The 14,601-nt window shown below is 40.0% G+C and overlaps 1 long non-coding RNA gene and 1 pseudogene across 1 annotated transcript; both read left to right on the forward strand.

Moving 5' to 3' along the window:
- The first annotated feature begins 537 nt into the window (after positions 1–537).
- LOC125532497 (uncharacterized) lies at positions 538–1,622 on the forward strand (annotated as a pseudogene).
- A 7,280-nt stretch (positions 1,623–8,902) lies between these two features.
- On the forward strand, positions 8,903–13,724 carry LOC125519028 (uncharacterized). The gene is made up of 3 exons (XR_015616216.1): positions 8,903–9,752; positions 12,321–12,432; positions 13,446–13,724. It is a non-coding gene; the product is annotated as an uncharacterized LOC125519028 (long non-coding RNA).
- Positions 13,725–14,601: the final 877 nt, after the last annotated feature.

Consider the following 14,601-nt stretch of genomic DNA (forward strand, 5'->3'; position numbering starts at 1 on the left):
CTTCTTACCCCTTGTGCCAGGCTGCTCAAGTTCCTACAAGCATTCAAGTGCTGATTTGTTGATTCTACAGTCTACACTCAGGTATTCCATAACCTCATGATGAGGAATTCTTAGCTTGTTTACTACTCAAAGAGAGGAGCACAATTAAGGGTATCCCCAAGTACCGAAGCTGCTGCGATGATTTCAAACCCTTCAGGGAATAGATCACGACATGCTGCCATCATTCAGGAGAGCTTTGAGAGGTGGGATGCAGTCGAAGGGGCTCAAGGAGAACATATGTTGTTTCCTCAGCTTGAGAAACTATTAATCGAGTAATGCCCAAAGCTGATAGATTTACCTGAAGCACCAAAACTCGGTGTATTAGAAATTAAAGATGGCAACCCAGAGATCTTCCATTGGGTAGACAGATATTTATCTTCCTTGGTCAATCTGACATTGAAGCTAGTATACACAGAAACAACATCAGATGCTGAGTGCACTACAATTGTACCGGTGGACAGCAAGGAGAAATGGAATCAGAAATCCGCTATTACAGTTATGGAGTTAGGATGCTGCAACTCGTTCTTTGGAGCAGGTGGACTAGAGCAGTGGGACAATTTTGTACACCTTGAAAAGTTGGTAATCAGTAGATGTGATGTGCTTGTCCACTGGCCAGAGAAAGTGTTCCAAAGCTTGGTGTCCTTGAGGATGCTAGGGATTGGAAACTGCAAAAATCTGACTGGATGCACAGAAGCTCCTCTTGAGCCATCAGCAACTGAGAGGAGTCAACTGCCATGTCTGGAGTATTTTGAGATAGTCGATTGTGCAAGTTTGGTAGAGATGTTCAGCGTCCCAACATCTCTCAAGAGCATTCATATTACCCGGTGCCGTAAGCTCGAGTCCATATTTGGCAAGCAACAGGGTATGTCAGAGTTAGTTGAAGGGTCTTCTTGCAGTGAGGCAATCATGCCCACGGCTGTATCAGAGTTGTCATCCTCATCCATGAATCACTTTTGTCCATGCCTACAAGAACTATGTTTACTTGGATGTGAAAGTTTACCAGCTGTCCTACTTCTTCCACCGTCCTTAAAAACCTTACAGACTGGTTACTGCAAGAAGATCATGCCAGCTGGGTGGGCTCCATAAACCATCAGCAGCAGTAGTATCAGCAAGAGAGCATTCACTTCCTCCTTGTCTCAAGTCTCTACACATATGGTCATGTGATGGCATGTTGGGGGGGATTCTCGGTCTGCCCATGTCCATCAGGGAACTGAGCATTGCCAGCAACAGTGGGTTTACATCACTGGAGTCTCTGCTGAGAGAGCACCCCCCATCGCTGGATGACCTTGCTCTTCAAAGATGCAGTACACTGGCTGGCATCCCTGCCGAATGAGCCGCAAGCATACATGTCTCTCAGGTCGCTTGAAATTAAAGGTTGTCCAGCTATAAAGAAGCTCCCTAGATGCCTGCAGCAGCAACTGGGCAGCATCAATGACAAAAAACTGGATGTCCGTTATGAAGGTATGCTGCACGTTTTTCTATCTTTGTCACATTTAACTAACAAATGCAATTATCGATCCCATCACATGTACAAGTCTGTTGTCCATTATTTTAATGTCATGTTGTACAAATATCCATGTTAGATTAGTTTGTACAGGCTCGTTCTGACATCATTTGTGATATATATACAGTAACGGCACTTAAACCGAAGACATGGAAGGAAATCCCTAGACTAGTCCGTGAGTGGAGGCTGGATGCTTGACAAGCCAGGGAACGCCAGCAATCCACCATGCAGAAGTAAACCGGGCGGGAATCACGTGGGAAGCATGCATTTTTTTTCGGCTTCAAACAATGTACTAGTATGTTATGTCATGATTGTTGTTGGCTTTGGTTGAACTTTGACCTTTATCTTCTTAAGATTCAGATACTTGTAATGTGGATCAATCATCAACTTGAGCTTTTTTCTGGGTTTAGTGGAATTTGGGATAGTATCTATGTATGCATCTAGGAGTATTCGTTGTTTGGTTGAGAAAACATTGGCCTTTCCTTCAACTGGCTGAGAAGCTCTGTAAACTGTGATTTTTATCTGCTTTGATTTGATGCCGAGGATGGTACGCCGGCAATGATGGTTAATTACTGGGGAGATGTTGGCGGCGTGCTTGCCAAATCCTCCATTTCCCAAGAGGAGGAATGAAAGCTTCAATTCGTTGCGAAACTGTCATGTTTTGTGGAACTTCCTGGTGGCTACCTGTGATTGCTTGTAAAACTCAACTGTCGGGGCCTCTGGTGTAGGGCGGTCTGCTCTGCATTTGGTTTTCTGCTGTGCTGGTGTGAGCTACATATGCATCTATCTATCTAGTTTTAGCCGATGTTACTTTGTTGACAGGATATTTTCCCTTTAACTTGCTGAGAAACTTTGTAAACTGCGGTCCGGTTTTATCTGCTTCAATACTGGTGGAACGATGGTACGACGGGGCGATGCTGGTTACCAAATCATCCTTGTGCAGGAGGGAATAAAGCTTCAATCTGTCTGGTTGAGAAACCAACTTTCCAGCACTCTTTGGTCTGTAGACTGCTGAACGATGATGAGAATTTCTGCTCCGTAGAGTGCTGGAAATGAATGCTGGCTTGTGATTGCTTCTACAACTCAATTGTACTGCACTGTAGTCGCTCTCGGTCGAGAACTGTTGGGACCTGTGATGTAGGGTGGTGACTGCTCGGCGTCGAGTCGAGCATTGCTGAATCACATCCCAGGCAGGCCGAGACGGTCCATTTCTCGTGTCCTTTGGGTGTCTGCAACAGGGGTTACTTCCATGTTGGCTCCAGCACCCCAGTGTTGTATCTGAATAACACGACATTACAAACTTTGTCCACAAACCAGAATAAATACGTACGCTAGCTTGTCAAAAAGGGAATAAATCTACAGATGAGAGAGTGCACATTTCCATAACACTGAAGACGCATGCACAGCAGCAGCACTAATGATTCTTTTGATCAAGCAAAAAAAAAAACTCGCTGTGGCTGAAGCTAGCTAAATCATGTTGCAAGAGCAAAGTTTCATTTTGCGGCAGAATGTAGTATGCAAGTAACACGGAAAACGACCTGGCAAGAGGAAACAGTTGGTTTGATTACCTAATAATACTCATCGAAACACATCATTAATTCACGCCCGCAATTCAAGTTTCATATTGCAGCAGAATGTAGGGTTCCTTTGATTCAAAGGATTTGCATAGGAATTTTGGAGGATTAAAATCCTTAGGAATTTTTCCTATATTGATTGTTTGATTCATAGGATTAAATCCTATAGGATTTTTTCCTAAGGAATTTTTTGTACTACTTCCCATAGAATTTCTAACATCCAGTCAAACCTCTTTTAAAGAATCCTTCGTTTTTCCTATGATGCAATCAAACAACCTAAACTCCTATAGGATTGAGATGAGCATGACATTTCAATCTTATGTTTTTTCTATTCTCTTGTTTTTACAATCCTGCGAATCAAAGAGGCCCGTAGTATGTAAGTAACAGGGAACCCCTAAATTCAAGGACACTCGGACCTTCGCCCAGTCCAGTGCAACCCCTCACCGGAATCAAATCTACAGCCGATGTTGTTTCAGGTCTCACCAACAAGTCCAGGCAGGTTATTCATTCAGTCATGGACATGGTAGGAGGGGTAGTGTTTTTTTTTTGTGTGTCGGCTCGTTTTTTTATCGTGCGGGGGTATCGTCGAGGTGGAAACCGTGAGTACGAAACGCACCGGCACGCGCATTTTTGTGGATCAGAAGTGATGGTGAGAGGTGAGGCGAGGAAAAACCGCTTAGAGAAGATGGCGAGAGGTGAGGCGAAAATAACCATGGATGCCGGCCTACCAACTCCCGTTCTAGAAGTGAAGATCCAAATACTACTACTTTTTTAGGGGTACTATTACTTTACTGAGAGACCTAATTCATCACCTTCATATTGATCGTATCGGGCGTCGTCCAACTATTGTATCTCTCACTTGTACGACTGCACCTCGTATGTCGTCCACTACAGTCTTTTCTTGTTGAACTTTTCTCCTCCCAGTTCACCTATAGTACTTCAAAAATATGAAAAATCAAATAGTTTATGAATTAGAAAAAAAATCAAGGATTTAAAAAAAGTTGAAAGGGTAGACCGGTAACTTTTTAGAAACATTTCACAGAGTTTATAAAAAGTTCACAAATTTTGAAAAAATTCATGAGTTTGGAAAAAAATTCACGAATGTCAAAACATAATTAATGATTTTAAATAAAGTTCACAACTTCGAAAAGTTTATAATTTGAAAAAGGAAATAAAAATACACTAATTTGAAAGAAAAAGGTTCAAAAAAATTTAAATAAAAGTTTGTAATATGAAAAAATTCAAAAAAATTGGAAAAAGTTCACAAATTTGAGAAAAGTCTAGGATTTCAAAAAAAATCAAACAATTTGGAAAAATTAAAACAACTTTGAAAAATGTTCACGAATTTGTGAAAAATTCATGAAATTGATAAAAAAAATAAATATGAAGAAAGAAAGAAAAATAAACTTAAAGAAGAACATGAAAAAAAGAGAAAAAGGAAAACCCATTTTGGGGAAAACCAAAAGGGAAAACGCCCAGACAAATCCTCAGTGCAATCATTGAAAAGGTTTCCAAAAATCCTTTTTAAAAAGATGTACATGGGCTGGCTCATTTACACACACATTCCAGTGGAGGAGTTTGCACCAGTAAGCGAATTGCACTGTAACCGGTGGTAAAGGCACGGAATGGGAACTGGGTACTTCACTAGTCATTGTCGTTGTCTATAAGCTGCTTAAGCTTGTTTCCTGGTTCTTTTACCTTTTTTTCTTTTTCAAAAGACATTTTAAACATGTGACTATTTTTTAAATTCATGAATATGTTAAAAATCGTAATAATTTCAATTCTGTCAATATTTGTAAATCCAGGAACATGTTTTGAACCGTGTATATTTATTAATTCCGTGATCATTTTTAAATTAGCAATTATTTTAGATTTTTTGAAGTTTTATTCTAATTATGAACAAGTTTTAAACCATGAATATTGATTAATTCCATGATTGTTTTCCAAATTTTCAATCTGTTTATCAAATTCATGAAATTTTTAATTCATCAACAAGTTTTGAACCGTGAATTTTTTAATATTCATGAAAATTGTAAATCTGCAAACATTTAAAAAATCATTAAATTTTTAAAAATTCATCAAGGGTTTTAAATCCACGTCCATTTTTTCCAAATTGATGAAAAAATTAAAATACAAAAACTTTGTTTTCACATTTGTGAATTATTTAAATCTTTGAACATTTTTTGCAGATTTACAAACAGTTTATGCATTTCCTGATCCTATTCAAATTTGTGAACCTTTTATAAAACAGGCAGGAAGAAATAAAAAAAAAAGTGGACGAGCAAATGAGCTAAGGCTAGTGAAGAAACTAATGAGCCACTTAGTCACGACACGAGAGGTAGCGAGCGTGAGCACCATAGCGCCTCTTATGCAGTAACAACAGTATGTAGAGCTGGTGGCGGTAGCCGGAGGAGAGCAGGGCATGGTTTACCCATGTGGGCTCTATTCTTAAGGACCCCCAAAACCAGTAGAGAATTCCCTACTGGTTTACCCATCGTTTTGCCGACTCTGCATCTCCTTTCCTCTTCCTAGGCCACCACCCATATCCCTATTTAGCGCATAGATCAATGTGTAGCAACCTAGCGTGTACCCCCCGAGCGCATCTCCCCACCGTATAGACCAACTCAATTTCATTTTTCATCGGTTTTGGAAAGGTTCTAGAACCTTCCCTGAACTTTTACTAATTTTCGTTTTTCATTTCTATTTTAGGTTTTCTGTCCTTTTCTTTTAAATTTTATTTTCATTATTGCTTTAATTTTCATTTTATTACAGTTTTAATTTTTACTTTTTCTTTTTCATTTGGCAAACAGATCTCAAAGTCGTGAACATTATTTTGAACTCGTGAACTTTCTCTGAATTTGGAAAGAACTGTTTTGAAATGATGAACATTTTCGCAAAAATCCGCAAACATTTTTTGAATATGTAAATCTTTTTTGAATTCCTGAATATTTTTTGAATTTGTGAAGATTTTTTAAAATTCTATTTTTTTTAATCTCATGACGAGGTTTTGATTCGGTGAACATTTTTTGAAATTTGGGAACAAGTTTAGAAGTACATAAACATTTTTTTCTTTTTGAAGAACATCTTTTGAAATTCATGAACATATTTTAGAATTCCTGGGTTTTGGAATCAAAGATAATTTTCCAAATTTGAGAACCAATTTGAAATACACAAAAGTTTTCTGATTTTTTGAATAATTTTTAAATATCATGATCATTTTTTGAATACAGGAACATTTTTTAAATTCACGAATTTTTTTTAAAATCATGGATATATTTTTATTTCCTGCACATTTTTTTCAAAACATGGACATCTTTTGAATATGTGAACAAAATGATCATGATACTCTTGAACATTTTGTAAATTTAGAAAAAACTGGAATTCAAAAATATTTTAAGATTTTTTGAACTTATTTTAAAAGTGCGCAATTTGTTTGAAATTTGGAACTTTTATGAATCCCGGTTATATTTTTAAGATGGAAAAAGAAAACAATTAAATCAACAAACAAAGGCATCCTTCCCCGCACATGGGTCAGCCCAAAATCACGTATTGGGGTGGGGGAACGGGAGGTGCACGTCTGCTCCCTATTCAACGCATAGGTCGCTGAATAGGGGCTCCCGCTGCCACTGCCGCCTCCAAGGCCATCTGGACCGCTTGCCAAAATAAAGGGTTTCCCCCCGCTTTGTATTACAAAGCATCCATCACCAATACAACAATATTAGTGCTTTGTTGGGAAAAATCATCTCTTTCTCTTTATGTCGTACTGCAAATGTAGTGATTGGTTGCCATCTAGCAAGAATTATATATCATTTGAAAGTTGTATTGAGGGCGTTGCTGACGAAATACACCACCATAATTTTATTAATCCACTGTTTGATGGATCCAATTTAGTTAATTGTGCAACTAAATGATCCTTTAATACATTTCAACTGCTATTTGTGTGTGTATAAAAGCTGGTCTTGATAAATCTTTTGAATCCAGTGCATTTTCTCGGGTAACATTTATCTTCAGTTAGTTTGTAAATGATTTGGCAGCTGTTGAATGTGTTGATAGGTGGAGCTCCCACTGAATAGAGCGAGGGAGGTGGGCCATCTAATGGAGTAAGAGGTGAGCTATTCAATGTGTGGGTAGGCGGGGACATCTGCTGGCCTTTTATCTGGCAGATGAACACCATTGGCACCGTCCTCCCTGTTGCATCATTAATTACAAAGATGGTATTATTTTTGTTCACTATTTTAGCCAGTGAGCTATCGAAATTTTTAACCTTTGTGAGAAAATTTTCCCTACAACTTTCACTTTCTATATTTTCTGCACTATTGCACATTTTTCTTTCTAAACAATTTTTTTTGAATGGTCGTTTTGTAACTAGTCTGTGTGAGTCAGAATGGCACGTTTTATCATTTCACGCACTTCTAAATGTTCTATTTTAAATTATACCGTAGTTGCTTTAGTTGACTTGTTTTGTTAATTTTGTTTCACCATTATTTTAGCAAGTATTTTCAGTCCTAGCTAACTTGCCACTTTCTGAAATGGTATTTATGTGAAGCTAAATAAAATGGAACATTATTCATGTGAATGTTAGACTATTTTCTTTCTACCGAAAAAACTTTCCTATTGTTGGAGTTAAATGTGGGTCAAGTTGCAAGATTAATTGCATTGCACAGTGGAAGCAGTGTTTGGACTCCACGGCAGTAGGCTGAATCATAACAGTGGTGTCGCACAAGTGGTGCTGCAAGACCAGACCAAACTCTTTCGTTTTCACACGAGCTAGTAGCCAGTGACTTTCACTCTCAAGGGCCAGTAGGTAGTCCGGTGATGCATTTAACATCTTCGGTATACAACCCAGGCAAATAATGGTGGCCTGCAAAAATGTCATAGGCCTCAGCCCTTCTCTTTCTCACAGTGCAGAAGGCAACACTTCTTCCTTGCACATTTCTCTTTTTCATTCCGCACTACACTAGCTTGTGTGTTCTCCTGTGCTGTGTTGAGTGTGTTGTGCTACACCCAGTTGAAGCGTTAGACGAGAAGCGCGCGGGAGGGGGGGGGGCACATGCCCCCTATCCACCCCATAATAGTGTACCATTATGTTTTACAAATCATGAAACCAATATGGTGATCCACATGACCCGTGCTTCTAAAAACAAGTACACTCAGCAATCTCGCCCTGGGCCTCCTCCTCTCCATACTCCGTATCCACTCGCAACCACTCAGCCGCCGCACTTGGAATACACCTACCAAGCAAATATACAATATCTAGCCTCCTCCCTCCGAGATTTACTTCCGCCTCACCCAGCCTTTTTTGAAGCGGGAAGATCAGGCACAGTTCAAAATGCCATATATGCCCTCGCATTGTGACGCGGCGATAGTAACGCCTCCTGCATCGCCCGTTTCTCCAACGTGGACTTCCCGCACGAACCACTCAACAACAAGTGGAACTGTCAGTTACAACTACAATTAGTTGTCGCGTCCCTTTCCATTCTCCACATTTCTGAATTTCCTAATTAATAACACGCAAGGTTAAAGCTTCATCTTGTTGAGAAATTTACTTCACTCTGTGTTGAGTGTTTGTGCACATTAATTTTGGTACTGGCAAATGTGTTGTTATCTTAGCCACTTGGTTTTGTTGTCATCACTTCTCACTTTCTCGCCAACTTTGGAGAACAGCGTGATTGTTGTTGTAATTATACTGTTAGTCTAATCTCATGCTTGCTTATAAAAAAGAATGACACAAGTTTTTTAAGAGGAAGGAGAAAAAGGGAATGAAGAAGTTGGTTTAAATGGCAGTTCAACTCATCCTCATCAGTTTTTTTCCTTTTTATTGAAGAACAGAACCCATCCCCATCCGTAGAGCAGGCCGCGGGTGAGGGGCGAGAGCGGGCCGGGTTCCAAATCACGAGCCCAGCCCAGCTTTGCCGACTCTGCATCTCTCTCCCCTTTTCCCTCTTCGTCGAGCGGAGAGGAGGACGCCTGGCCCGCGGACCACCGCCACCTCCATGGCTGCGGGTGAGGGATGACAGTTCAATAATTTTGAAAATTTCATCGATTTTGAATTTTTTTTATCAATTTTTGAAAAAAATCACAATTTTGAAAAATGTTCATCGATTTTGAAAAGTTCACAAACTTATAGAAATAGTTAATTTTTTGGAAAAATTCCATAAATAGTTCATCAATTTTTCAAATTTAAAAAAAGTTCATCGATTTGTTTTTTAGAAGAGAAACCATGGCCGTCGGTAGAGCAGGCCGTGGGTGAGGGACGAGAGCGGGCCAAATTCTGAAAGACTTCCCAACCCAAATCAAATCACGAGCCCAGCCCAGCCCAGCTTTGCATCTCCCTCTCCGCTCTCCTCTTCGCCGAGCGGAGATGAGGACGCCCAGCCCGCCGGACCGCCGCCGGCGCAAGCCACCGCCACCTCCAAGTCCGTCCGCGCTGCTTCATGCTGCGGCTACTCGCTGGCGCAGTCAGTCTCCCGAGTCCCACCACCGCCGCTCGCGTTCCGGCCGTCCGTCCGTCCATGGCGGCGACAGCCACCGGCATCAGCAGGGCAAGCGTGGCGGGGGGCAACGACATCGGCACCGAGTTTCGGCCTCCAAACCCACATCCCGCCCGCCCGCCACCACCGCTGCCGCTGCTCAAGGTATTCCGCACTGGCCGGTTCCCCTCCTCTTCCCTTCCTTCCTGCCCCCAAATCTCAGAAATTTTGCATAGAACCATGGTCTAGCCGCACCTATGCTCAGCACCACACATCTCACTATAGCTTCTACAGGGATCTGTGCATGGCGGGTTCAGTAAAGCATAGCAGGAACAATCAAGAGATGGGTTACAAGGCCTACGCATGCTAATAAACCTACTGAATGCTAGCAATGTAGAGAATAAATTAGTGCACTTGCCTGGGATGTCTCCCATGCACCTGCTCTATTTATAATTGTTTAATCCCTCGCTATGCGGGCCAGCTACCAATAATGATGATTTTGACATTGAAAATGATCTTGTACTGTCATATATGATATACAAATACTGCAGTTTAGAAACTGCTATCCTTTTAAAGACATTCGCAAAAGCAAGAATAGACTGTACTACGCCGTATATTAAGTGGGTTCAGGTTCTTTCTTATAGAAGTGAGGCCAAATTTTGATTTCTCAGCAAAAAGAAAATCTAGCCACGAGTGCGGCTTGTCTTTGGGTGTGCTATGCATTTGGTTTTGTCGAGAGACAAAGATTACTGTATTGTTGGTGCCAACATTTAAGAAAAGTCTGAAGCAGTGCGCCATTTATTTTTGAAACCGGAATTATGACAGAGAAAGCATTTCAGTTCACATAAAGTAAAGAAAAATCACCATACAAAATCCAAGGTGGACACCAAAATATTTAAAACTATTTTGTAAATACAAAACCAATGTGACATTTCCTTAATCTTGAATGTGAGAAAAATGCGTGTAGCATGTTTCTTTTTCCTTTTCTTTTTTGAGAATTGCTTGTAGCATGTTTCATAATACGAAGCTAGAAGTTTCTGCTGTAGGCACTCATACTCAGCACAGAAATATGGTGAGGGGAGATAACAGTGCCAACAGGCCTCAAACAGAATATCATTGTTTTGAAATTATAGGCTTGGGCTCTTGTGCTACAATAACATGGGGAGGTGAGCCAGCCCACCATGTTTATAAAAATATGTAGCTTGTGCAGGCCTAGTCAACCATGAAGGAGAAAGGGATTAAAGTAAACAATACGAGATCAAAGAAATTTGAATAATGACAGGGCCCGGATCCACATGTGAGCTCTGCTAGATCGGATGGTGCCGAGCATAGGTTCGAGTGAGCCATGGTCCAGAAACACTCCTCTCCCCCAAATCTCCACCCTAACCACCATTTCCCCGCAGGTTCCTTAGAAATTAGCGAGGTGAGGCAGTGCGGTTTCGCCAGATAAGTTAAGGAGAAGGAGGTGAACTAGATAGATAGAGGCTGGGAAATTTGTTTTGTTCCCTAGCCTAGATAGATGTTGCTCAACTCTGCACATCCGAAACCAGAGTTGCCTTCCAGATTACCAATGATTCGTCACTCGGTATGTATTCTTTCCATTCTCCGTGTTCGAATTTCCTGTAATATGTTCTGCAAAATCACATCTCATACTGCAAATCTAGTGGTCGGTTGCCATATAGCGAATTTCTATCGTCGAACGTGCTTGTCTCTGCACAGGGCCCTGAATTTGGACTGCTCTAATCCATCTGAGAGCTCAGGCAGTTAAAGCTTGCTAGGGGCTTCACTCCTGGAATAAGTGATAAGAGGCCTGAAACCAACCTCAGATGAGCGGAATGCGAGTACAAGCTGCATTTTCATTACCTTTTCTGTTTGTTTCTCTGTCTCCTTAGAATCATCTGGTTTTGGTTTCATAAAATAGAATGTCAAATGATGACGATTGACGAGTGATATTACTTTCAAACCTTACCATCATCTAGTTTTGGTCTCATCGAACAGAAAGTCAAATGATGATGGTTGACGACTGATATTACTTTCAATGGTTACTAGTCTCTTATGTTCTCCGCATGAATTTAAGAGGCACACCCTTGACATGTATCGCCCGGTAGTGGGTCATAACACTCTAAGCAAGTCATTACAGTATAATATTCACCTGCAGTCACCCAGTAGTGTTTTCAATCCATGCTAACTTGCCTATTAATCTGAATACGATACCATGATATATTATGCATTATCAAATGCTGCCATGATGTATTGCTGCGCCTGTGACAATATAGACTTTTCTTTCCTGAAGCACACATAATCATGTATATGTTTAAATCTTCACTGAAACTGTTGTTCTAAATAAGACCATGGTCAACATTAATGGTAGGTCGCTCCTCATGATGAGAATGCAGTTGCTTCAGTTTCTAAAAGAGCACTGACCCATTAGGCTGCATTTCTTATACCTGTTTTTGTGGTTCATGTATATATGTAAATCAAGTGCTTAGAGGGTAATTGTTGTTCTCCTGCATAGATAGCCCACATTTAGGATATACACCATACCATTGTATACATCATTATATCTCCTTTACAATAGTTGAGCTACGTATGAGGCAACATGCAGCATAAGTGCTTAAAGGTTCAGTGCCTGTTCACTTGCTATTATTTTGAATTCTAGTCTCTGTATAGATATCAGTATACATTTGCCTGGGAGAGAGGGAGACCATGAGTAATTTATTATGTTCTTTGTAGGTTATTCAAATGGTTCCTTTAATGGACCGGCTGCTCAAACTGGAAACTGGTTCCTGCAACTGGACAAGATGAAGGGATGCTTGAATATATTCCTTCCAATTTGTTTGCACAGGTAACTCATATTCAGGATCATGGACTCCCAGTAGCAAGTGCTGGGTTTTCAAAACGACTTGTTAATTCTTTTTTCCATTGGGAAAAGGTATTCTACGCATTCTGCTTCATTTCTTTGAGTACATTCTCTTCTACAGAAAGTTACATTCATTATTATTTTTTGCTTGCTCTCGGATTTTATCAGAGCATCACAGTGTTATAAGTTACATACAAAAGTTCCATCCTGACAAAGATGGCCCTTTTTGTATAACTGCCAATGCTTGGAAACGCCTATAAAAGGCTTTGCTGGTTACTCTGTCATGACATATATGATGGGTGCTGGATACTGCTTTGTTTTTGCCTTTTTTCAAGCTTAGAAATAAACATACAGAAATTTTTCTTTCAGTTTTCTCTAAATTCAGCAATCTTCAACTGTCAATCTTGTAGTGCTGCATCTCGTAGAGCATTCTTTTTTTCCTTCAGAGCAAATTGAACTTATTTGCACCAAACTTCATTTCTGTTCTTCTGATTACTGTTCAGCAATCAAACTGGTTGTTTGTCGTGTTTCATTTTCTAAGGATTATATAACGCAACTAGGTGTTTATTATTTCTCACCACTATTCTATTTATTAATACCTTCTGCATCATGTTGTTTGTCAAGCATGTTGGTGCTCTGTCCTGAAAAAAATCATCTCTTCATCTTCGCATAATACTGCAAATGTAGTGGTTGGTTTCCATCTAGCAGGGATGCTATATCTTTTGAAGGTTGTATTGAGCAAGTTGTTGACGAAATATACCACAATAGTTAGTATTTTTGTTTTTGGTGTAAGCATGCCTTTTTTATTCAATCCGCTGTTCAATTGGTCCAGTCTAGTTAATTGTAAGATTAAAAGATGCTTTCACACATTTCTATTGATCTTTGTCTGTTTGTGCGCAAAAGCTGGTCCTAATGAATATTCTGAATCATGTGTGTTTCCTCTGATAACATTTATTTTGACCTCGTTTGTAAATGATCTGGTTGCTTATTTTGTTTAGGATAATGTGCAGAAGGCTAAGCAAGCACTTGAACTAACAAGAAAGTGTGGAACAATTGATGTAGCTGATGCACTAGAGCTTCTCTCACCAGATTCTGAAAGCGAGGAAGTAAGCTATCTAGCATCTCTATGCGTGCTTCCATTTTTCTTAGATGTCTGTGTGCTATGAGGTTTTCAGATTTATTAGATTTGTTCGCGCGAAAAAGATTTTTCGATGGGTTTATAGTTTTTTGTTTGTCACGCTTGCTTGTGAATTAGTCGTAATTATGCAATTTTTGTTCTGGAGTTTCTCATGAAAAAATGCTGTATGACAGCATGTGTCTTTTCGTCAAGTCTGTATATTTAGTTTCCGCCATCTTTTACGCTTTATTAATGCTCCCTTCAAATCATATTTTAGTAGAAGTAGGGATACTCACGTTTGTGAACTATATCTAGTTTAAGCGCTATTGCTGAGTGGAGACATTTACCTTTAACTTGTTCAGATGCTTTTTGAAACTGTGGTTTTATCCGATTCATTACTTGGGGAGAAATTCTGATACCGATCTCATATTTGTAGATGTGATGAGCTGCTTGCCTCAGTTGTACTGTTCATGCGTCTTCTTCATTGATAGAGAGAACTTACTGACCGGGGAGAAACCCTAGTGAACAATTTATGTGACTGGGGAAGCCAACGTGTGAGTGGAGCAATCCCATGACCCCAACCCATCCATCAGCATCCCCTTTTCCAAAGAAGCCCTCTTTGCCAAAGAAGAGCATCCCCTTTTTTCCAAGGAAGAAAGAATCAAATTCCTTCCCCACAGGAGAGAGCACGTCTCCTCCAAAATACCTGCTCCCACAGATCCTATTCCCACCGACGACCCATCTGTAAGATAACTACAGTTCCATTAGCAGCTAGTTAAACACGCCAAGAACTACACAATAACTATTAAAACGATTAAGAAAAATAATTTCAAAAAGGAAAACAAATAAAAGGAAACATAAGTATGATAGAAGCAAAATAAGACAAGAAAAATACGAAAAAGTACATAAATGCACCTAGAAGCTGAAAAGGTACATAAATGCACCTAGAAGCTGGAACTGTCACCGCTAAAACAAAAGAGCCTGGTTGCTAGTTCGAGCTAATACTGAGGGGAATGTTTTCAGGTCTAGTTAGCAAC

Source organism: Triticum urartu, chromosome 1A (assembly GCF_056163025.1).
Source record: "Triticum urartu cultivar PI428250 chromosome 1A, HENAU_Tu73, whole genome shotgun sequence".
Classification (NCBI taxonomy): domain Eukaryota; kingdom Viridiplantae; phylum Streptophyta; class Magnoliopsida; order Poales; family Poaceae; genus Triticum; species Triticum urartu.